Genomic DNA, 24,144 nt, shown 5'->3' with positions numbered 1-24,144 from the left:
AATAAAGGAGATATGACCATACAATCAAAGTAATAAAAAAGGGAGAAACAAAGCCGGAGTGGAGCTGTGAGAGCTCCTGCTAGATATACTGCAGTCTAGTGGATCATTCTTTTCTGAAATTCGTTCAACACTTTGTATTGATTTACCAAAATTGGAAGTGAGGATCCTGAAAACCCACAGAGATTTATCGGTGGATTTATCTGGTGATCCAGAGAGGGAGACCACTGCAGTGGAAGGGATCAGTTCCTTGAGCTCTCTGGTGATTAAGCGTGTTTTGACCAATTGGTCTTTTGTAAGGTGAGCAGTGATTTCACCTGCTGGTGGTGGTTCTGTCCTATCGTTACAATTTTCTCAAGGATTGTTATACATTGCTGGATGAATGATTACAAACAACATTTTGTGGATGGAATATTTTGAGCACATTTTTTGGTCTTTTGTTTTTTCCTCTTTTTTACCTTTTTTATTAACTTTTTTATTACTTTGATTGTAATTGTATTACTTTGATTGTATGGTCACAACACCTTTATTGAATGTTTCATCATATGAATGAAGTATTGCAAAACTGAGTATTTATGTGGATCTATTTTTTAAACACGTATAGGGATTGTTTGTGAACAAGCGCACTGTTCTTTTTGTTTATTATTGCTGTATTGTAGTGTTAGAGGTCACTATTACAATAGTTGCTGCTGTTCTATTTTTCACTATTTTTCCTTTATCTGTCTTTTGATTATTAGCACTGAGATTAAGATTGCTTTTACTATTTTTTTGCACATAGCAGCGCAGAAGTATTCACACTTTTAATATTCATACAGTTTTACTGTTAATGTTTAATACCTTTTATATCTCTTATGTTTCATACTTTGTATTTTTGAAAACATTGAAGGAAAACTTTGTCCAGGAGTGTGTTTTTTACTATAGCCACTGACATTTCTACAATGAGTACAAATTTAAAAACTGTTTTCTGTCTGTGGTGGGTTTAATTCCATTCTTAGGTAGAGGACTGGGTCCCCTGCAGGACCCCGGACTGGAAGCAAGTGAGTACTTCAGTAAACATGCTAGAGGTGAGACCAAGGCTTACACTATATCCTCGGGAATATAACTTTAGCTTTTAAAGCTTTGGGGTTTGACATATTACAGCTTTACAGCTTACAATCCTAAACCTTTTTCCTCTGTGAAAATTAGAGTTTTTCTGACCTTCCAGAAGCGGTAGGAGAAAAATACAATGAGAAGTTGAATTAGGTAGCATATTGTTGTCAAAAACATCATGTGCTCATGAATTTTATTAATTCAAAAGGGACACTGCCACTGATGTAATTAGTGCAAAGGACACAATTATATGCATATTTCTTTTTGATGTTTAGAAAGAGTAGCCTGGAAATTCATTAGCAAAATCTGATGTTGAAACTGCCTATGCACTTGGAATACTTCCATGCTAAAATTGGCCGTAGATATAATTTACAAAAAAAAACTTTGAAGAATTGAACAAAAAATGTTCAGGACATTCTGAGAACATTTGTTTGTTGTTGGAAAGATTTCATTTGCTTTTAAAATTAGATTTTAGAATGAATTGATTTTACCTAATGAAAACCACATCCACTGTTAGAAATTTGTTCGAGAAAAATTTTCCATCCTGCTCCCTTGAATTTTCTTATCAAATCAGTTGAAAATGAATGTCGATTTGACCTACTAACAATTACAAAAAATAACAAACTTTCTTAACCCCTTGGAGCTGGTGCCTCCTGGCCCTTTAAGGGGTTTAGGATGCTTGAAGGTGGGGTTCATGTTACTAAATCAAGTTAATAAACATTGGAAAGACATTTGGAAAAATGAAAAAAGTGTCTCTGGGTGTGTTTATTTATTTATTTATTATTTTTTCCTGTTCTAGTCTGGAAAGCAGCCTGCCCTTGATTAGTGGATTGGGGGTGCAGTGTCATGCTTCTGCAGACAAGCCCTGCAGCTTTTAGCCCTTACCTCATACAGGCGGTCAGTTTAAAAGCTGTGGGGCTTGTGAATAGACTTCAAGGGCACTCATTAGCACCCTCACAGTTCATTCAGAGCTACAAGCCATCTGCCACATTGACTGACGGTACTTGTAGTGCATTCATTCATAAGAAACTGTAAATTAATGATGAGGCCATGTGGACATTAGTTATGACAGAAATTCCCCTGCCCGCTGTCATAATGAGGGGTGGATCAGGGGGAGAGGTGACAGGAGCTGGAACATGTTTCAGAAAGTGAACTTATCATATAACAGTTGGCATTGCACCAAGCTAATCCTTGGTGACTAGAATCTGATAGTAAATATTACTTACTGTTTTCAGTGTTAGCTATTCCAATTTTCTTCATTCTCAGGTGAATTTGGTGCTTTAGATATAATAAAATCAAATGCATTGGTTCATATATTTTGACACAAAAGAGTGTGAAAGTTATGACAAAATATGACAGTCTTTAAATCATAGGTGCCATCTAGAATTTAGTATCCATTGATTTTATAAAGAAAAAGAGTAGTTTGGGCCATTTTGATTTAGACATTTGTTTAATGGCAGATGACAGTTTACTTTTTTAATGTTTTACATCATCTCCATACAGAATCCTGGAGACTTTTGCAAGAACTTCTGGAATATAGTCTAGCCATTCAAAATAACTTGCAGAAGGTTTTATTGGGTTCTTTTCCTGCAAACGGTAATATGATTAACAGGTTCAGTTTGTGCACTCACCTTTGCTTTTTTCCTGCACCATATCTTTCTCTCTGTACAAGGTGGCCAGCGTGTAGTCCAATGGAGACAGTTGGCACCACAGCCAATCCCTAGTGCTAACCCCTTAAGTTGTCTGAGGATTGGCTGTGGTCCGATACCCGATACCGATATCAGCCTCCGATACCGATATACCGATATATCGGGGAAAGTGCATATCAGCCAATCCTCAGCAAGGCCAATATATCGGTGGCTGATATGCACTTTCCTCGATATATCGGTATCAGCCCCGATATATCAGTATCGGACGATATTGCTGATATTTTTGTGACATCATTCTGCCTTCTTAGGCTGCCCCCCTCGCCTTGGACAGCCTCATTAGGAGTCGGGACTAGTCTTGTGGGGGTGTATCACAGCCATACACCCACCCACAGCAGCCCGACGCCAGCCAGCCACCCACATCCACAGGCCCTGTACCAGCCAGCCACAGGCATTGTACCAGCGAGCAAGCCAGCCACCCACAGGCTCTGTACCAGCCAGCCAGCCACCCACCTACAGGCCCTGTACCAGCCAGCCTCAGGCACTGTACCAGCAAGCCAGCCACCCACAGGCCCTGTACCAGCCAGCCACCCACCACAGGGTGCCAGACAGCCAGCCACCCACCAAAGGGTGCCAGACAGCCAGCCACCCACCACAGGGTGCCAGCCAGCCAGCCACTCAGACAGGGTGCCAGACAGCCAGCCACCCACAGGCCCTGTACCAGTCAGCCAGAGGTACTGTACGTGCTGGCTGCCCCCAGGCCCTGTACCAGCTAGCCACCCACAGCCCCTGTGCCAACTACCCACCTACCAAAGGGTGCCAGCAAGCCAGCCACCACAGGGTGCCAGCCAGCCACCCACCCACCACAATGTGCCAGGCAGCCATCCAGCCACCACAGGGTGCCAGCCATAAAGCCACCCACCACAGGGTGCCAGCCAGCCAGCCACCCACCCACCACAGGGTGCCAGCCAGTCAGCCATCCACCACAGGGTGCCAGCAAGCCAGCCACCCACCCACCCACCCACCCACCACAGGGTGCCAGCCAGCCACCCACAAAAGGGTGCCAGCCAGCCAGCCACCCACCCACCACAGGGTACCAGCAAGCCAGCCATTAGGCATTAAACAAAAATTAACGTGTTCAGTACCAGATTTGTGTCAAAAATTGTCTTTATTTTTCAAAACTTTAAATGTACAAAATATATGCCCATATTGGCCGATACCAATATGTTGTGACCAAAATATCGGTATCGGCCCTGAAAAACCATATCGGTCTATCCCTAGTTAGCACAAATGTTGCTGCCTAGCTGCTTCATCCCAAGTACCAAGTACCTTCAGTGACTGTCTTCTCACTTTCCCACCCAAAACCTTGGTGTCTTCTGTGACCTCAAATGCTCCAACGCTCCCCAGTGCTCCTCTGTTCTCAGCATTTCTGTTTCAAAGCATCCTTTGTGATCCCTATGCACCTCCCTGACCTCTTGGCCTACACAGTTCCTGCTTGTAGCATCCTCTGTGATCCCTGGGCCCCTCCATGACTCCCAAACCATGTAGTAATCCTTGTACCCTGTGTTTCCGTTATTACAGCACCCCAGTGCTTCCAGAAATTCACACCTGTGTTCCTGTGATCCCAGCACATCAGTGCTACCAGAGACTCTGACGCCTGTGTTCTGTGTTTTCTGCTTAGTGCCTGCCTGTTCAAGTAAGTCAAAGGACCACAACCTAGAATCCCTTAGTATCAAAGTCTATCACTCTTTTTGGAGTGTTCTGGCAAGTACCAGGTGGCTTCCTAGACATAGAACCTCGGCCATTCTTAGGGCTTCCAACTCCACTAAAAATACTAAAGGCCTAGTACACACTATTAATTAAAAACTAAAGAGCTTTGGAGGAGCCACTGTATTAATTATGTGATGTTAGTACAGCGACCTCCCCCACTAACCTATTGTGTTCTGACAGGGGGGAACATCCCCTTACCAGAACACATTGGTTAGTGCTCTCATCCATTGGCTGAGAGCGCTGAGAGTGCTGATCGGATGCTGATCAGCAGATTTTTTTTCCGGTCATGTCCCTTTGACAGCCCCTGCTGCCGCACACACAGGCCAATGCCACCCAATATTCAGCCTGTGTGTACTAACTATGCAATGCTAGTACAGCAATCTCCCCCAGTAACCTATTGTGTTCTGATGGGGGGAATCCCCCCCCCCGACAGGACACATCGGTCAGTGCTTTCAGCCATTCGCTGAGAGCGCTGATCGGATGCTGGTCAGCAGACCTTTTTCAGTCATGTCCCTTTGACACCCACTTCGGACAAGCTGCCGTACACATGGGCCGATGGCACCCAATATTCAGCCTGTGTATATGGCCCTTAACACTCCTGTTCCCTTGGAGTCTTAGGAGTTTCATGTAGCCAGTGTTACACAGTTCACATATGCCTTCCGTTCTGTCACTCCAAGGCCCAAGCTATCATTGTTCCTAGTATCAATTCCTATAACAGAAAAGGGTGAAACACAGAAGTGCCTCTAAATGTAGACGTAAACACTAAATTTATTATTCAAAACAGTATAATTGGCAACTCACAATAAAATAGATGAATGAAGGCATGTAAAAATCCATCGCTGGCAGTTAACCTCTGTAAGCACCGCTTGTGAGCTGCTGGCGCTTGTCTGGCTTCGGGCAGCCTGGTGTAGGAGATCAGTACCAATTCCTGGCCAGATTTTTTCTAGTCGATGCTGACACCTGCCTGCAAAACAGTTAAGTTAAGTATACTGTATTGCTGCTTTATAATGTTGAATAAAGCTGTGCCTGAATATTTTTCACACTATACCCTTGAGTCATTATGTTTTTATTCCAAGCAACCATCTGCGTGTTGTCCAATTTTAACTGCCAAGAGATTTGTCATTCTGTTTGCCAAATTGTACAACCAGGAAGTCAACACTCTAATTTCTTAGTTCAACAATTTAGCCTCCTATGTCATCTCTCTGCCTTCAGCCTACTCACTGGTCAATCAATTTACGTGATCACCTCTGCTAAATTAGCAGGCAGTCAATTCTGGAATCTGAACCAGTTAGTAGTTCAGTGATTTTCCTGGCTGTGTATCATGGCAGAGTTGTATAAATCACAACAGTGATGAAAAACATATTATAGCATATAAATATCTCCTGTGTAGTTAAGGCTACATTCACATCTGAGTATTTCGTGAACATATACAACATTGTGCGTTTTTGAGCGCCTTTATGAAATGCGTGTAAAACACGTGCCTCGCTTGGTACCATTAATTGTAAATGGCACCCCAAATGATGAAAGTATTTTTCTTTGTAGACCAGTGCATCAAAATGTGCAGTTTAAAAATTGTGCAAAGCTCAACGCTCAAAGAGCTAATTTGGAGCATTTGTCACACATAGAGAAGCCCATTGAAAGGAAGGCCCATCCTATATATATATAGTACCAAAAAACAAGCAAAAAATGCACAATGTTGCCTATCTTCTCAAAATGCTCAGGTGTGAATGCAGCCTTATTTATTATTTCAACATCAGCCTAGCACATTTACCAGTTCTTATGTCCAAGCTTGTTTTTCAGAGTAAGTGCTGAAAGGTTGTATGATCTGCCTCTCTAATGTATGTGTTCTTTCTGAATAAGTACCAAAATAGAAACGTGAAAAGAACTGTGTTTTGGAATCACGTGGTCTTTATCACCTTTTTCTGGTCCGTAGACAATGTATGTAAAAATAAAGTTTGCTGTGCATTTAGACAACTTAAAGTGGCTTTAAAGGCTCAAGGTAAAAAACCTTCTGCATGCAGCAGCCCCCCAGACCCCCCAATACTCACCTGAAACTCCAGGTGAGATCCAGTGTTGTGCAGGAGAGTTAGGTTCCTTTCACACGGGCTTTCCACCCAGCAGACTCCATTTTGCTCAACGGGGATCGATCTGCCGATCCCTGTTGAACAGGCGGATGACAGCTCTGTCTCCGCTTACTTCGCAGAGACTGAGCTGTCAGATCCCCTCTCTTCTCTAAGGAAGATCGGATGAAAACCGACCGCTTGTCCGTTTTCATCCGATCTTATCTGATCCAATCCTCCAGACGGATGGAAATTAGGGTTTCCATCCATCTGGATTTCACAGACAGAATCAGATCAGATAGCAACGGGTGTCAGCGGACATCTCACCGCTGACATCCGCTGCTCCATAGAGGTGCAGCGGACCTGATCGAAAAGCCTGTGTGAAAGGGGGCCTTAGGCTTCTCCCAGATCTTCAATTCCTCATTTTCTGAAACAGCAGCGGAAGCAATTGGCTCCTACTACTGTAAATCACAACCAGTGAGCCAATGAAGAGAGAGTGGGGACGGAGCTGAGCCATGGCTCTGTGTGTGTTATTGATGTATAGAGCGGGGCTCGGGAGCTAGAACGCACCATTGCCCCCAGAGCAAGCAGCTTCCTATTGAGCCACTGGATGAAGAGGAGGAGCCAGAAGCACCACTAGGGGACCCAAAAAGAGGAGTATCGAGGCTGCTCTGTGCAAAACCAACTGCACAGAGGAGGTAAGTATAACATGTTTTAATGTCACTTTAAGTATAGGTTATGAAATGCAAACCATCATAAAGCATGAGATTGATTTTGCTATTGTAAGAACTAGAGAGAGTATTAGACATGTTTTTTTTTTTTTTTTGTTTTGATTCGGTATTTACATAAATGTGTTTAAATTCATTTAATTTGGTTTCGGGATTAATTTTACTTATTCGAATTTGAATCAATTTGAATTGATTTGAATTTGAATTCCATTCAAATTGCATTAGAATTCAAATCCAATTCCATTCGACATCACATTTTTCTATTTGAAATTAAAATTTTGGAAGATGGTTATATTCTTTCTAGTCCATTCTATTTTATTGTTTTTTTTCTATTCTATTTTATTCTTTTATTTTCTGTTGTTTTCTATTATATTCTATTCTTTTCTTTTCTATTTGAATACAAATTATTATATTCGAAATTCGAATTTTGGAAAACAGTTATATTGTTATATTCTTTCTATTCCATTATATTATTTTATTTTGTTTAGTCTGTTCTATTCTATTCTATTCCATTATTTTATTTTCTGTTCTATTCTTTTTCTATTCTACTCGAATTTGAATTTATTCTATTCAAAATTCGAATTTCAAAAGATGGTTATTCTATTTCTTTATTTTTTTATTCTACTTTTTTCTTTTCTTTTATTTTCTATTCTATTTTATTCTGTTTTACTCTATTATATTGCATTTTTTATTTTATATTCTATTCTTTTATTTTCTAGTCTATTACATTTCTTTCTGTTCTATTCCTTTATTTTCTATTCTATTTTTTTCTCTTCAGAAATTCAAATTCGATTTGAAAAAAATTTGAAATAAAAGACTATTTGAATTTGAAAATTATTCGAAATTATTCGAAATTATTCAAATTAGATTCGAAAACTTTTCGAATTTAAATTTTGTCCAAAATTTTATTTCATTATTTCAGATTAATAGAACATAAAAGTGTAGCGCTAAAAATATAAATCACAATAATGATGAATAGTGTCCAAATGAATAAACAACTAATAATCACAATAATGTGCATATAGAAAAAAAAGGGAAAAAATATTTTTTGGTGTCCAAATGAATAAGTCCCAAAGAAAAATTAATGTGAAAGCAATACATAAGTCCGCATGCACAATAATCCAAGAGGGGATTCTTCCCGTGGCACCAAGGATGTGTGAAAGAAAGGAACACCTCTGTGATGGGGTAAGGAAAACAGCTTACCAGATTTCCATGGCTGCTCAACTTAATGAGTCAGCCTCTCCCAGCTTTTAATCAAGACCACTGAAGATCTGATGTTGCATGAATACTTATTCAGTACAGATGGACCACCTCTTAAAATGCGTTCAGGGATCAGTACAGGGTAAAAACTCCTCAATAATTTCCAGCAGTCATAAATGAATATGTAGGGAAAGAGAAAACGAAGCCCATAGCGTGATCCCGTTTAAAATACAATCTTATTTATTTAAAAAAAAGGTACTCACAATGTGGCATGAATAAACAGGCATATCAATTGGTAATACAAGGGATGGAAGAGCGGCGTCCCGCAGACTGTCCCAGGTAGTAGATAATGAAGGCCGGCGAAAAATTTCAAGGGGCGTGTGGACGTTGCGTCTGGAAACGCCAACGTTTCGTCTCAATAGACTTCGTCTGGGCGTGATTCCAGACGCAATTCACACGCCTAAAGTACCCCCAAAGATCAACTTACTGGTCGTGGAGTCCGCAGCAGTCCGTCTGTAATTGGCTATGGCGACGAGCGTCTACCAATCCGCAGTAAGCGGAAGCGACACTCGTCTGCCAATCCAGTATCGGTATGTGTACAGTTGGCTGTGGCTACCAGCGTCTGCCAATCCGCGATGGGCGGAAGTGACGCCAGTCAGCCAGTCCGGTATCGGCGGAAGTGATGTTCATCACTCCCCGGCGGAAGTGACCCGACCTGCGTCAGCCAATCTAACGCCGGAGGAAGTGACGTTCATCTCCGGCGGAACACCGTAATCATGAACACCTGCGGAGGCCACGTGACCAGACAGCAAAAGGAAATAAACAACATACAACATATCGCTCGTCCCGTTACTAGTATCAACAAGGGAGCGAGCATTTAACAGGCATATACAATGGGAAATGTGTACGATCTTACAAAAAGCACATAAAAGAAGCACATAAAAACTGACGAAGTCTATTGAGACGAAACGTTGGCGATTCCAGACGCAACGTCCACACGCCCCTTGAAATTTTTCGCCGGCCTTCATTATCTACTACCTGGGACAGTCTGCGGGACGCCGCTCTTCCATCCCTTGTATTACCAATTGATATGCCTGTTTATTCATGCCACATTGTGAGTACCTTTTTTTTAAATAAATAAGATTGTATTTTAAACGGGATAACGCTATGGGCTTCGTTTTCTCTTTCCCTACATATTCATTTATGACTGCTGGAAATTATTGAGGAGTTTTTACCCTGTACTGATCCCTGAACGCATTTTAAGAGGTGGTCCATCTGTACTGAATAAGTATTCATGCAACATCAGATCTTCAGTGGTCTTGATTAAAAGCTGGGAGAGGCTGACTCATTAAGTTGAGCAGCCATGGAAATCTGGTAAGCTGTTTTCCTTACCCCATCACAGAGGTGTTCCTTTCTTTCACACATCCTTGGTGCCACGGGAAGAATCCCCTCTTGGATTATTGTGCATGCGGACTTATGTATTGTTTTCACATTAATTTTTCTTTGGGACTTATTCATTTGGACACCAAAAAATATTTTTTCCCTTTTTTTTCTATATGCACATTATTGTGATTATTAGTTGTTTATTCATTTGGACACTATTCATCATTATTGTGATTTATATTTTTAGCGCTACACTTTTATGTTCTATTATTATTTTGAGTCATTGTTGGTTGATTCTGTGTTGGCTGCTGACATTTATCATTGCTTTATTTATCACACTAGCGCGGAAATTTTTTTGAATTTTATTTATTATTTCAGATTAGTTTAAATTCAATACTTTCGAAATTCCGAATAACAAAAAAATTGTCCGAATTTCAATTCTGAACTAAACGAACAGCACGTGTATATAGAATATACTGTATATTATTTATGCTCACTTTTTTGTTCCATATTTAACTTTTTCTTTTGACTTAGCATGGTTTTTCAGTGGTATCTAAAAAAGCTGCAGCACACCAGTGGTGTACAATCCCCTACTGCAAAATCATTTTTGTCCACCTACTGGAAGTGCTTATTTACATATAATATATTTATATTATACAGGATTTATATATTGCCAACAGTTTACGCAGCGCTTTACAAAGTGGAGGGAGATAGTACAATTATTATACATTTCTATACAAGAGGGACCTGATCATTGGAATTTGCAATCTAAAAGGGAGGGTGTAAATTTTAAGGGGAGTCTAGTTTACCTATATATTTATCCAATCTCTTTTTTACATCTTGCTACCTAAAAATATATCAATTCTTTTTCCTACAATATTTTCTTCAGATTTTCATATAACTCATTGTTACCAAACCTTTCCAGTGCTACATTTTCCTGCATGCTTTTTCTCCTGCGTGAGTAAAAGAAGGTCCACTAGATGCTGTTAAAGAGACTCTGGGGTTGATTTACTAAAGGCAAATAGGTTGTTCGCTTTGCAAAGGAAGTTGCACTTTGTAGGGGAATTCCCCCTCAGAGCTTAGAGAATGAGGTGTGGCTCTGCTGACTCCCTTCATCTAATCATGTTCAATCAAAAATGCTTTATTATTCTTTACTTTCCAAGCACGTGATTGGATATTCTTTGCAAAGTGAAAATTCATCACATTCACTAAGCTCTAGGGAAAATTCCCTTGCAAAGTGAACAGCATTTGGCCTTTAGTAAATCAACCCCTCTGTCTAATAAGAGAAATGAAACCTGTAGAAGGGTCTGAAGTTCAATTCTGAAGGGTCTGGACTCACATGTTCACCCACATTCCAAGCTGTTCTGGTTGGGTAGAGCTTTAAAGGGGGTAGTCAAGCTTCAGCAACATAAGGAAGTGCTGAAATCTTGTCCAATCAGAACAGCCTGGCATTTTGGCAAGCATTCACCCACATGTCACAAAATAATTCCCTAATACATTTATTGTCAATGATTATCAGTTCCATCTAGTGGCCATAACGTGCTATATTACTGACTGAAATATTTTCAAGAAAATACTGCATCTTGGTCACTAGCTGGAGCTTACGAACATAAAAATATATATATATTAGGTCAAATATGCATTTATTATGGCAAATGAACATATGCTTTAGTAATTTGCATAGCAATTTTTTTTATTAATAGATCTCTATGGCTATTGTCCCATAGATAATACACCCTAATGTTTATTGTAAAATATTCATGTACTGTCCTGAAGCTTGATCATTTCTATCAAAAACATACCTGAGGTCTATATTTGGAATTTTGTGGGAATAACTGGGGGTGCAGGGATGAAAGATGCTTTGGGGAATGTGGGGTTGTGGTTTTAAAATGTTTTTGTGCACTCTGTTTTGGCATTTTATTTGATTTTTAAGACAATACAGTGTGGTAGAAAAAAAAAAGAAGCTTATAAACTATACAATAAAAAAGGTTTTTCCACTGGCTTTTTTTTTTTTTAGAGTATGCATTTTTTATAGCTTTTAAATCTGATATTTCTGGCTGATATTTCGTCTGGTTATTTCTAGGATACTACTCCTGGAAAAAGATATCACAGCCAAAACTACAATCCTTTTTTTCCAAGTTGTAATGATTTAGATAAAGGTAACGATGCTCCAGGTGAGTCTGCTGGGCAGAAAGTGAACAAATATCCAATCTGAGGTGCATGCCCTGCCAATGCTGCAGAAAAGCATGGATGAATAGATGAGGAATTGGCTGCACTCCCGTGAGATGCAATTTCAAAAATGTCTATTCAGGAGAAAACAAAATAAAATGAGCTCAGATGGTGCAAGGCTTACAGCAGGGGACAGAAGGTGATGCGTTTCACACGACTTGCGTGCTTTGTCAAAGCCATCAATGATGTAATTATTTAGATTGAGGTGCTGCTGCAGGTTTGAAAAAAAGCAATAATGTAAAAGTGGGTGTTTTCCCCATGTTCCCCTCAAAGGTGGATCCTTTGCTTCTGAATGGTATTTGAAGTCTAACACCACCTTTTAAACCATGTTACACGTTACTCCCCCCCCCAAAAACTGTCCCCGCCTTTTAATAGGGGTTCTTCTCTCCCAGAGAAGCTGTCACTTTTGAAGTCAGTGTAGCTGTTCAGGGCTCAATCTGCACAGCTGCATCATTTATTTACAACAATCTATATGAATGAATGAGCCCCGAGTCCCATCTTCCACCATGGCAGATGGCCTGGTAGTTTTTAAGAAAACGAGTATGGTATCATCACACTCATAGTCCACTGACACTTCCTTGACCCCAACAACTGTAAAATATGAAAAAATGCTCCTTTGGAATGACCACAGCACCAGCAGGCAGATGAAAGTGCTGGAATCAACTTTTGGAGATGGTATGGTATGTAGTACTCCATATGAGGCATTTTAAATTGGATCAGTTTATCATTAGCTGAAACTAAAGTTGGGTGAATGGTGCGGGCCGAGCCAAAGTTCGGCCTGAACATTGCCTGTTCCCCTGTTCGACGAACACCTGAATTTGCAGAATGCCTGGCTTGCCGTTTGACAGTTCTTATATAGGCAAGGGGCGGAGCGACATGGCAAGGTCACCTGATGGCACCCCACTGTCAAATAAAAAACAAGGCATTTGGCGGTTTGCCTAAGTTGACGGCGGATCATTTTATGTTTTTGGGTCCAGCTGTGCGTGGCGTCATGGTTGATTTACATTGACATTGTTTATTTATTTTCCAATAAAGGAATTGTAAAAAACTGCCTCCTGTTTTTTTTTATTTTTACACTATTTTGGTGAATGGGTAGGCGTATTATGTACCTCACACTCACTGACATAGGGAGGGGGGTGGTATCTGGGAACCCCTTGTTAAAGGGGGCTTCCAGATTCTGATAAGTCCCCTGCCTGTAGACCCCCACAACCACTGCCCAGGATTGTGGGGATGAGGCCTTTGTCCCCATCAACATGGGGACAAGGTGCTTTGGGGTAGGAGGCAGAGCCCACCTTCCCCCAAAGCACCAACCCCCTCCATGTTGAGGACATGTGACCTGGTATGGTTCAGAAGGGGGGGGGGGGCGCTCGCTTATCTCCCCCTTTCTTTTCTTTATAAATGTCAGTTTTGCTGCATTAGCTTCTATCCACAGAACAGATGCACCACTTTACAAGTAGACTAAGGGGATTCCCCTGGCACTATTTTTTTATTTTTTGAATTTTAAGCATCATTAAAATAACTGCTCCTGTAAAAACATTTTTTTTTTAAATTTTGCATTGATGCTTGTCCCCCAGGGCAGTACCCAGACCCTTATACCTTTTTATGGCCAATAACTTACATATAAGCCTTTAAAATGGGGGCTTTTGATTTTTAAAGTTCGGCTCCCATAGACTTTAATAGGGTTCGCCGTTCGGGTCAGAACTTTTTCTCTGTTCGGGAGTTCTGGTGCAAACCGAACAGGCGTGTGTTTGGCCCATCTCTAGCTAAAACAAGATATGTAAAGGGGAAGTCCCAGAATTCAGCGTAGTCCTCTTAATCCAGGTCCCCGCTATCAAGCAACCATTTTTGTTTGAGTGCTGTTAAATCAGGGAGTTTGATCAGAAGGAGGTGTTGGTAAAGAGCCAAAGCTGGTTTTGGACGTTGGTCAGCTCATAACAGGTTTTGCACATCAAGGCAGGTCAGGTCAAGCTGTAGGAATATAAACTGATTATTAAAGGCATGTGCAACCTTCAGATATCTAAACTGATAATAAGAAAAGTTCGGTTCGACCAGAACACCCGAAATTCCCGAAAGTTCAGTTCGTATTCCAGAACCCCATTGAAATCAATGGGACCCGAACTTCGGGAATCAAAAAACACCATTTTGAAGCCCTAAAACCCAATAAATGCCCCTACAAAGTGCCTAGGGTTCTGGGTCATGCCCCAGGGACTATGAATCAGGCAAAAAAAGTTCTTAAAAATTGTTGTTTTTGATAGAGAGCCAATTATTGAAAAAATTATTGAAAAAAAAATGAGATTTCTTTGGATTTAGTGTCTGGGGGGTCTAAAAAGTGTACCTGTGAAGTTTCAGCTCTGTAGCGTGTCCAGAACCAGAAAAAAAAACAGATTATTTTTCTTAGAATTTCAGTAGCGTAGGGATGGTGTTACCTCCTTTCACACCTGGGCGTTTTTGTTTCAGGCGTTTTTCAGGCGTTTTTTTGCGTTTTTTGAAGGCGTTTGGAGGCAGGCATGACATCTGAACTTCTGTATAGGGGTATATATATATATATGTGTGTGTGTATATATAGATATATATGTGTGTGTGTATATATACATATACATAAATATACACACACATATATATATATTTACCCCTAACCCAGAATCTGCATAGTGGGGGTCACCCTGACATGGCAGAGTGGGGTCACCCTGGCATGGCAGAATCAGGTCACTCTAAACTACACTACGGTCACCCTGACATGGCAGAGTCAGGTCACCCTAAACTACACTACGGTCACCCTGACATGGCAGAGTCAGGTCACCCTAAGTTACACTACAGTCACCCTGACACTTAAAAGTATCCCTACAAAAACTAGATTATTGAATCTAACTATAGTGGTATATAGTACCCTAACTACACTGCATATCCCTTTCCTCACACTAAAAGAACAGCTCCATACAGCAGAAGATAATTGCAAAATGACACTGGAGCTTTACAAGCAGCAGGAGAAACACAAATGCTTCCACTCTCTTCCACAGCCTCTGTATTACAGTGCTAGAGGTTTGGCGGGGCTATGTTATATACTGGGGGGCGTATTCACTCCTGATTGGCCTCTGGACCCCGTAGTCACTCCAATCACATTCCTAGCAGACTCCTGCCCCCTCAATTGGCTTTTACTGACGCTTCTGGGCCAATCACAGGCTTTTAAAGTCCAGTTCCTGTCCCATTGCATTTTGGGCGGTTCTGGTGACCCAATTCCGAACTTTTACTGCAAAAAGTTCGGAATTCGGATGAATTTCGAACACCCAATGTTCGGGTCGAACCGATGGTCGACCCGTACCGTTCGATCATCCCTAGTGCAGAGTAATGAGCATAGAAGCCTAACCCAAGCAAAGACTATAATGCTCACGCAAATGTGCATTTGCGCATACATACGGGCACGTATGCGTACACGTAAGCGTGCACACGCATCAAAAGATTCTGGCGCCCAGCAGCCTATTTAAACTGAAGGTCTGCCAGGCCTCAGTGCTGGAATTTCTTGTTCCTGACCCTTCTATATCTAAAACCTCTCTTTGATTATGTCTGCTGCTTGCTTATGTTACTGACCTTGGCTTGGATTTATGACTATGTTTCTGCTTCCTGATTTGGTACCCCACTCCCAGCATGTTACTGACTTCTGTCTATTCCTGACCTTGAATCTGATCCTGACCCTTAACCTGTCTGTCTGGCTGCTGGAGAACAAGGCTTGTGACCAGACTCCATACCACCACTGGAGGGACTCCTGTGTCTCCAAGCTAAAGCTCACTACTACAGCTTCCTGGCACCTGCGCCCTTCGTTGCAGTCCCTGTCTCCACTACCAGAGGAACTTGAGTGAGAATTGCCATCCTCGTCATCTCGGGCTCCACAGTCAGGTATGTTACAGTAGGCATATTCTCCAGCCTTTAATGGTTACATAGTTAGTCAGGTTGAAAAAAAGACACATCTAGTTCAACCAATAACAATCCCATATACACAATCCTATACCCACAGTTGATCCAGGGGAAGGCAAAAAAACTCAGCATAGCATGATCCAATTTGCTACAGCAGGGAAAAAAAATCCTTCCTGATTCCCCAAAAGGCAATCAAATTTTCCCTAGATAAACTTTACCTATAAATGTTAGTACCCAGTTATAATTTGTGCATTTAGAAAATAATTCCAGGCCTTATTTAAAGCAAAATACTGAGCTGGCCAAAACCACCTCTGGAGGGAGTCTATTCCACATTTTCACAGCTCTTACTGTGAAGAAACCTTTCCATATTTGGAGATGAAATCTCTTTTCCTCTAGACATAAAGAGTGCCCCCTTGTCCTCTGTGATGACCTTAAAGTGAATAACTCAACACCAAGTTCACTATATGGACCCCTCCTTTATTTCCTCTGTCTCCAGTTCCCTGATATCCTTTTTGAGAACCGGTGCCCAAAACTGAACTGCATATTCCAGATGAGGTCTTACTAATGATTAGTACAGGGGCAAAAACCTCTCTCTAAAAAAAAATCCTCTCTCTCTCTGGTGTCCATACCCCTCTTAAAGACTTTTCTCACTTTGCATATGCTTATGATCTACCATAACCCCTAGATCCTTCTCCACTAGCGATTCCCCCAGTTGTACTCCCACTAGTATGTATAATGCATGCATATTCTTAACTTTTAAGTGCATAACTTTATATTGGTCAACGTTAAACCTTATTTGCCACATAGTTGCCCAATTAAACAGTGCATTGAGGTTGGCTTGTAAGTTGGAAACATCCTGTAAGGACGTTATTCCACTGCATAGCTTGGTGTCCTCTGCAAACACTGAAATGGTACTTTTACTTTCCCAGACCCTATATCATTTAGAAAGATATTAAAAAGTAGGGGTCCCAACACTGAACCTTGGGGTACCCCACTTATAACCCTAGTCCATTCCGAGTAAGAATTGTTAACCACTACTCTGAATTCTTTTAGCCAGTTTTCTATCCATTTACAAACTGTTTTTCCCAAGCCTGTAGACTTTAACTTACACATTAGCCGTGTGTGTGGAACTGTGTCAAATGCTTTTGCAAACTCCAAGTATACTATGTCCACAGCCATCCCTCTGTCCAATGTTTTACTTACTTCCCCATAAAAAGAGATCAGGTTTTGTTTGACAACGTCTGTCTTTCATGAATCCATGCTGTCTGTTGCTTTAAATATTTTTTTTCCAGCAATAACTCATCTATGTGATCTTTTATTAAACTCTCCAGTATCCTCTCAACTATAGAAGTTAAACGAACAGGTCTATAGTTACTTGGTAAAGACTATGATCCCTTTTTAAATATGGACACCACATTGGCCCTATGCCAATCCAGTGGTACTATTCCAGTCAATAAGGAGTCCCTAAAACTTAGAAACAATCTGGTTCTCACAGAGGGGGTGAGAGGATATGGGGCCTTTCAAACATCAATACAAATGTGACTGGGGAGTCTCTAAAGAGCATAAAATAGTGGCTTCCAGAATGGTGGAGGCTATTTATGTCTGGCTGAAGTCATTAGCGAGAAGTTACTAGTTAGGTGGCCAAAAAATATGTTTAATGGTCCGGCATAGCCAATCCACCCACTAGAGTTGGTCTAACCAAAGTGGTAAATTTGTAAAGCATTGCTTTGGGGCCCCAGGGGAAGGATGTAAACAGCTGGGAGAGCAAACATAGCAATAATAGAAGAATGAGAATTGGAGAAATTCAGTGAGAACCTACATTTCTGTAGTGAGATGACAAATGTTGTTCTTCCCAGTTGGACAGGGCAAACACCTCTTCTTTATAGGCAACTGAGCAAATAATAAAGGTTGTGACATCCTCCCTCCCCATCTGATGAAGCATTTAATGCTTGTTTTGTCATGGGGATGATGTAACATAGAATAAAGCTTACCTTAATCCATGATACCTTAGATGTATTTCTCCCTGCCAGTTCCAGTTGTGTCAACTGGCCGGCAAATCTTCTCTTCTTGCCAGTCTCCAACCGCTCAGCAACTACTGGTCCTGCATTGTACCTGATTACATAAGAATACTCATCCAAATTCTGGCACAGGATGATGACTGGCGTGCTAGGCTGCTGTGGGACAAGGGAGTAAGACAAGTTTTTCTCAGAGCAATTTCTTGGCAAAACAATGCTTCATCAGCCGGGGGGTTACTTTTTTATGATGTAATCACTTCTTGTAGTTTCACTTTATGTTATGGAGATAAGGGGGAGGTAATCTGTAGTACAGAAGGAGGGCACTAAGCAGGGTTGACAAAGCTTAATTTTAGTGTTATTGTCAGCTCAAACAGAAATTTAGGAGCTTGCTGAATTTCCAGCAGATCAGTAGATATTTAACCATACTTGCAGCAGTTTAAAGGGATAAATCATGGAGGTATGTGCCGGTATTGAAGAGATGTGCTGCGTATGTTTATTTTCCCCCGACATACATTTTAATAATTGAAATAAAAAATGACAAAAAGTTGTACAATGTAATAATATATGTACATATTAGAGATTATTTAAGCAATAAATCTATGTCCCTCCGCAAAATGTTATTGTGTGTTGTATGCTCACTCACATGCACCTGTGTATGTGTTATTGCTTTGCTAAATAACATCGGAAATGTAGCATATTAGAGAAAGATGATCTGAGATGACATTTAGTAATTTGCAAAGCTGTCAGAACAAAAGCTACATGCAGATATTAAAGCTGGAAGTCAGCTTGCAGCAAAGCACACATTATACAATGATGATTTTGCATTGAAAGATTTACTTCATTTGATGATCTCATTATTAGCTTCAGGCTATTTATCATTGCCAGTAGGTTCATGTTTTTCAATTCTGTTCTTCAATTTTATGCTTTCCAGTAGCAAGGCGGTCCAAATGATATTCAACAGGAAGATAAATCATGTGTTCAGGTGCCGATCGGTGACACAGTAACTATGTCTCTTGCAGAAATCACTGTTGTGCCATAATTTCATACTAATAAAAATGATGAACTAGCAGATTTTCCCCCCTCTCTTTTTGAATACCCATACGCAAATTGTGTTTACAAGTTCCATAATTCAGGCGGTGCCTATTCTATATATGCTGAAGTAATGAAAAAGCATTCTTGCAGATATTGCATGTCAGATGTGCTTCTAAAATAATGCACATTGTCTGGGTGAGAAAAAGTTCACCAGGCAGATAACATCTTGGCACTGGTGCCAAGAAGGCAGGGTGTCACATATTCCTGGCCCCCTGATGTCAGTAAGAAAAAAGCATTGAAAAAAAAAGACCTTATGCACTCTAACTGAAGTCATGGCAATAAACGGTATCAACTGGTAGTACTAAAGCTCATCTTCATGAAAAAAAAGAAAACCCTTTTCCATCTTTCAAACCTCCCTCTTCCATACATTATGTATATATATATATATATATATATATATATATTTACCTAAAACAATGATCAGATGATGGTTCACTATGATCACAGGGGTACCAGGTATTCTTTCTTCTGGTCTGTATGGTAGGAGGCTTGGGTCATTGGTGTCCATGTTGATTCCTGGGGACATGGTGCTTCTTATTAACTGCCACATGTATCCATCACAGGGTCCTCACTGGAGTCTTCACAAAGCTCTATTTTTTTTCAATGTGTTGTGAGATAGATAAACGACCAGTGAGCTGGGCAGTAGAAAGCAAAGAGAGGAACTTCCTGTCACCTGTTGGAAGAGGCACTGCATTTATCTGGGTGCATTTAGCTGAGTTTTAGAGGCTTTAAAACCCAAAACAAAGACCGAATTAGTGAATGTTGTCAAGGGGAAACTTACATTGAAATCTGAAGCTGGACGTGCCCCTGCTAACTTGGAATCTGATGACAGTGGGCTTTATCCTAAAAAGCTGCGTATACCAATAAGTTGAACCTTAGATGATCTCTATTTACTAGAATATAGCATTATAGTCCTTCCAGGCTCTGCAACCATCTATGACAGATATATGTGAGTTTGTGGGGTAGTGAGGAATTTCGCCCAGAGATGTTTAAAAAATTGCATTTTTGTACTTACTTGTAAAATCCATTTCTTGGAGTACATCATGGGACACAGAGCAGACTAACAATCATGACTACCTGGGTTATGCACCACCTATATGATGCTGGCAGAAAAAGAGACAGGAAGTCTCACTATTCACTGCAAGTGCATCAGCTGACTGATAATGAAGTCACTACCATTCACTCTGCATACAACAACAGCTTTTTATTCTTTAGATCAGAAACAGGTAGGCCGCTCAAACAAATTTAGTAAAATTCATGCAATCGTTGGTCACTCAGAATGTTTTTTTTTATTCCTGTAACAAAAGTGGAGTTACTCTTTAAAGCATAAAATTCTCCATATAAAAAAATGCAACAATTTAGCCATCAAATGGTAAATTTTTCACAAAATGGACCAAAGGCACCTGAATAAAGCATACTTCTAAATAGGAACAACAATCAGCCAAAAGAACCATTTATTGCAAACATTCTGCTACATCCGGTCACCATGTTGGAGGAACTTACAAATGAAAACAGGTGGACTTACTAAACTACATTGCAGATCATCTGTCCATCAAATGTAATAAAGTTCCACCCATGTGCTGTGGGGCCTAGGGTGACACTCCATCTCATTAGCAGACCCACTCAGGGCCACTAATGGGGAACTCCATGTACATCAAAACAACCAATAAGCATGACCTATGTTTTTTTTTTAACAATTATTCCTTATTGAAATGTTATAGTATTACAGCAATCATTGCCAACATTTAAAAAGCCTATTGGTTCACTTCTATTAAACTTGAGTAAGACATAAAGAAGAACAAAACAAATTACACATAAAAACAGTAATATATAGGTCTATTTCAAGTTCCTGCCACTCATTAAACCTCAAATGAGAGGCATGAAGCCTGACACCTCTTTTGGGCACTCATTGTGATCAGGCTTCTCCTGTGTGCATAACTAAGGAACCCCAGGGGGTTCCCAGTAACTCGTAGTGCTCATTTAGTTGGACCGCTATGAGAACTAAAGGTACTTTATCTATCTTCACTCTTAGTATCACTGCTTCCTTTTGATTTGATTTCAAAGATCTGCTGAGGTCTTCCAGTATTCCACTTATCCCATTGTGTGTGAAATGTTGAGGCCCTAAATTCCTTATCTGCTAGGAGTTTTTCAAAGAGATATTGAGTTTTTATTCAATTGATAAATGCCTCTATATTTGGAGGAGAGTGTGACTTCCATTCTCTGGCAATTACTATGAGGGCAGCAAATAGAATATTTACTATCACTGTTCTTAAATTTTGAGGAAAGAGTCCGCACCAGTACTTAATAATGCCAGGGTTGGTGAGGAAGGTCTATTAAAACCTAAAACATCTGAAATAATCTAGAAAACTTCTTCCCAAAAATTAAGCTATCCATTTGATTTCAATTTCTCCAGGAAAGAGTGTGTGTGTGTGTGTGGGGGGGGGGGGGGGGGGTTTGTTCTGAGGAAAATTGATGTCATATACCATCTGTGGAGATTTTTTTGCAAATTGTCCCAGTGGTCTATGCATGCCGAGGCTTTGCTGTTTATATTAATAGCCCTCAGCCATTGTGCTATTGAAATGTTTAGTTTTAGGTCTGTTTCTCATTTGATCATGGAGCTTAGCTTTATATCAATTGGGTGTTGGTTACAGTACTTATAAAAGAAAGAGATGCATTTGGGCATTTTAGGGAGGATGCTCAAAAGAAAGCACCATATCTCTTACGGGGTATCTCAATATGCCTTAGTGCAGCCTTTTTCAACCAGGGTGCCGTGGCACCCTGGTATGCCTCCTGGGTTCTTCAGGGGTGCAACAAATTGCCACAGGTTTTAACTTTGCAGTATTACAACCCTAGGCACTGTGCAGGTCAAGCCACTGGTTGATAAGGAGAATGACAGGTGCTTGCATAGCATCCTTGTTTACTCTTTCCCTCTCCATCAGCGCTGGGGTCACATTGGCAAATAGAAGAAGAGACACTGAACTAGAAGAGAAATGCTGGAGTACTAGTCTGTACCAGTTTGCAATTTTGGAGGAATAAATCACGTCTAATGTTGGATGGCCCATGTGTATGGATGTTGCTGCATTATGTAAAACTATTCTTCCTTTTTTTTTACATTTTCAGAATTAACGGCCTTGAGATTGTGCAGAATTTTAAAAGGTGCCGCAACTGAAAAAAGTTTGAGAAATGCTGCCTTAGTGGGTTGGAGGATCTAAAGTGTTTAATTTGGTTAATTATGAAGATATATGCTATATTTGCTTCCTTTAGATCCTCCAATTCATAGTTGACTCCTTCCTCTGCCCCCATGTTTTTTTTTTTTTAAATAAAAGAAAGCTTTACCCACCAGGTGGTGAGTCAAAGTCTACATGCAAAAATAGAGCTTCACCCAACTCCGTCCAGACCTGACTGGGAATTAGATGTATCAGTATAAATAAATGATTCTTCATACAATTCCCCTAAACATAATTAGCATAGGACAGGGCCACAGTTGACCCAATAGTTGTTCCCTTCACCTGTTCATTGAACTTACTCTCAACAGGAAAACAGTTTTGCATAAAAAAGGGCGAATTTCTTTGGCTGGGATGTGCCTAGTGCAACAATATACCTAAACGATACACTGTTTATCGTCCTCACAAAAGATCTTTTTTTTTTAATGCAAAGCTTTTCATACCTGTAACTTTGAGTATGTGGTATATTATCCTAAATGTCCCTGTGGTTTACTACGTATTAGAAAGACATCAGAGAGAAGATATTTTGTTTTTTTGGTTTTTGTTCTTTGGTTTTTCTTTTGGTGGTTTGGCAATATATTTGTTCTTTTTCACTTTTGTTTTTATTTTTATCTTTTGTTCCCTGTTGTTTTATCATACCCATGTCTTAAAGTTAATGGTTCATATACAGTATGTATACAGATGGTCAAGAAATGGAGCTGACAAACTCACAAGTGTTGATTTATTAAAACTTGGGAGTGCAAAATCCGGTGCAGCTGTGCATGGTAGCCAATCAACTTCTAACTTCAGCTTCTTCAATTAAGCTTTGACAAAAAACCTGGAAGTGGATTGGTTTCTATGAAGAGCTGCACAAGATTTTGCACTCTCCAGTTTTAGTAAATCAACCCCAAAGTTTTCAATCACTATTGGTAAAGTAACACGATCATACATATCACCATACCTATACAGTAGGTATGTACAGCTCAACAGGTAGAATGGTGCTTTTGTATGCTGATATAGGTTTGACTGGGTTTATTGAGTTATTTTGGGCTTTTATGCAACACATTAGGAGATGCATTATTGGATGGACATCTAGTACCCCAACAGGTCAGGCAGTAGGGTTGGGTTTTTTTTAATCTTGTATATGATGCACAGCCTGGAGTGGAAAGCCTCTTCTGTTTCAGAAACCTAGGTCATGTTTAGTAGTTGTTTTGCTGCACATGAAATTCCCCATTAGATGGCCCCATTATTGATGGACAAAGTTTTCATACTTTTGGTGGAAAGGGGTCTATAATGTTTTGTAGTTCCTCTTCAGGTCTCTCTACATATGCTTAAACTTCCCACATGGTGCCTTATGACTGGATGTAGCAGAATATTTTTTACAGTGACTGGATATTTTGGCTAATTGCTGTTACTATTCAAAGTGTTACTAAACCGACAACTGTAAAATCAGTGTGTATATTCAGTAAAGCATGCTTTTTATACTCACTGTGGAACCTAAGGAGTTAATCATCTGCATTGCATAAAAAATCTGTTTGATCTTGTATGCACAGATCCTCCACTTCTTCCACTGACTCCAGAACATTTCATGATAATGCAGAGCCTTTGGAGTCAGGCTGCACATGCTCAGTTTGGTGTGTATTGCTTGAGAGAGCTTTTTTTTTTCTTGGGAGAGTGCATGTGATCAGCACAGGGCCAATCAGCACTGTCCAAATACAGGGTCAGGGGTCCTGGATCCTGATAGGACATCTCAATGCCATATAAAAACCCCTCCTGCGAGCTTTACTAGGAGCTGAAAGAAGTCACAAGACTGCTATATGAGA

Source organism: Pelophylax lessonae, assembly GCF_965119305.1.
Source record: "Pelophylax lessonae genome assembly, chromosome: 8".
In the NCBI taxonomy this organism is placed as follows: Eukaryota; Metazoa; Chordata; class Amphibia; order Anura; family Ranidae; genus Pelophylax; species Pelophylax lessonae.
Note: the sequence above shows the minus strand (reverse complement) of the source record.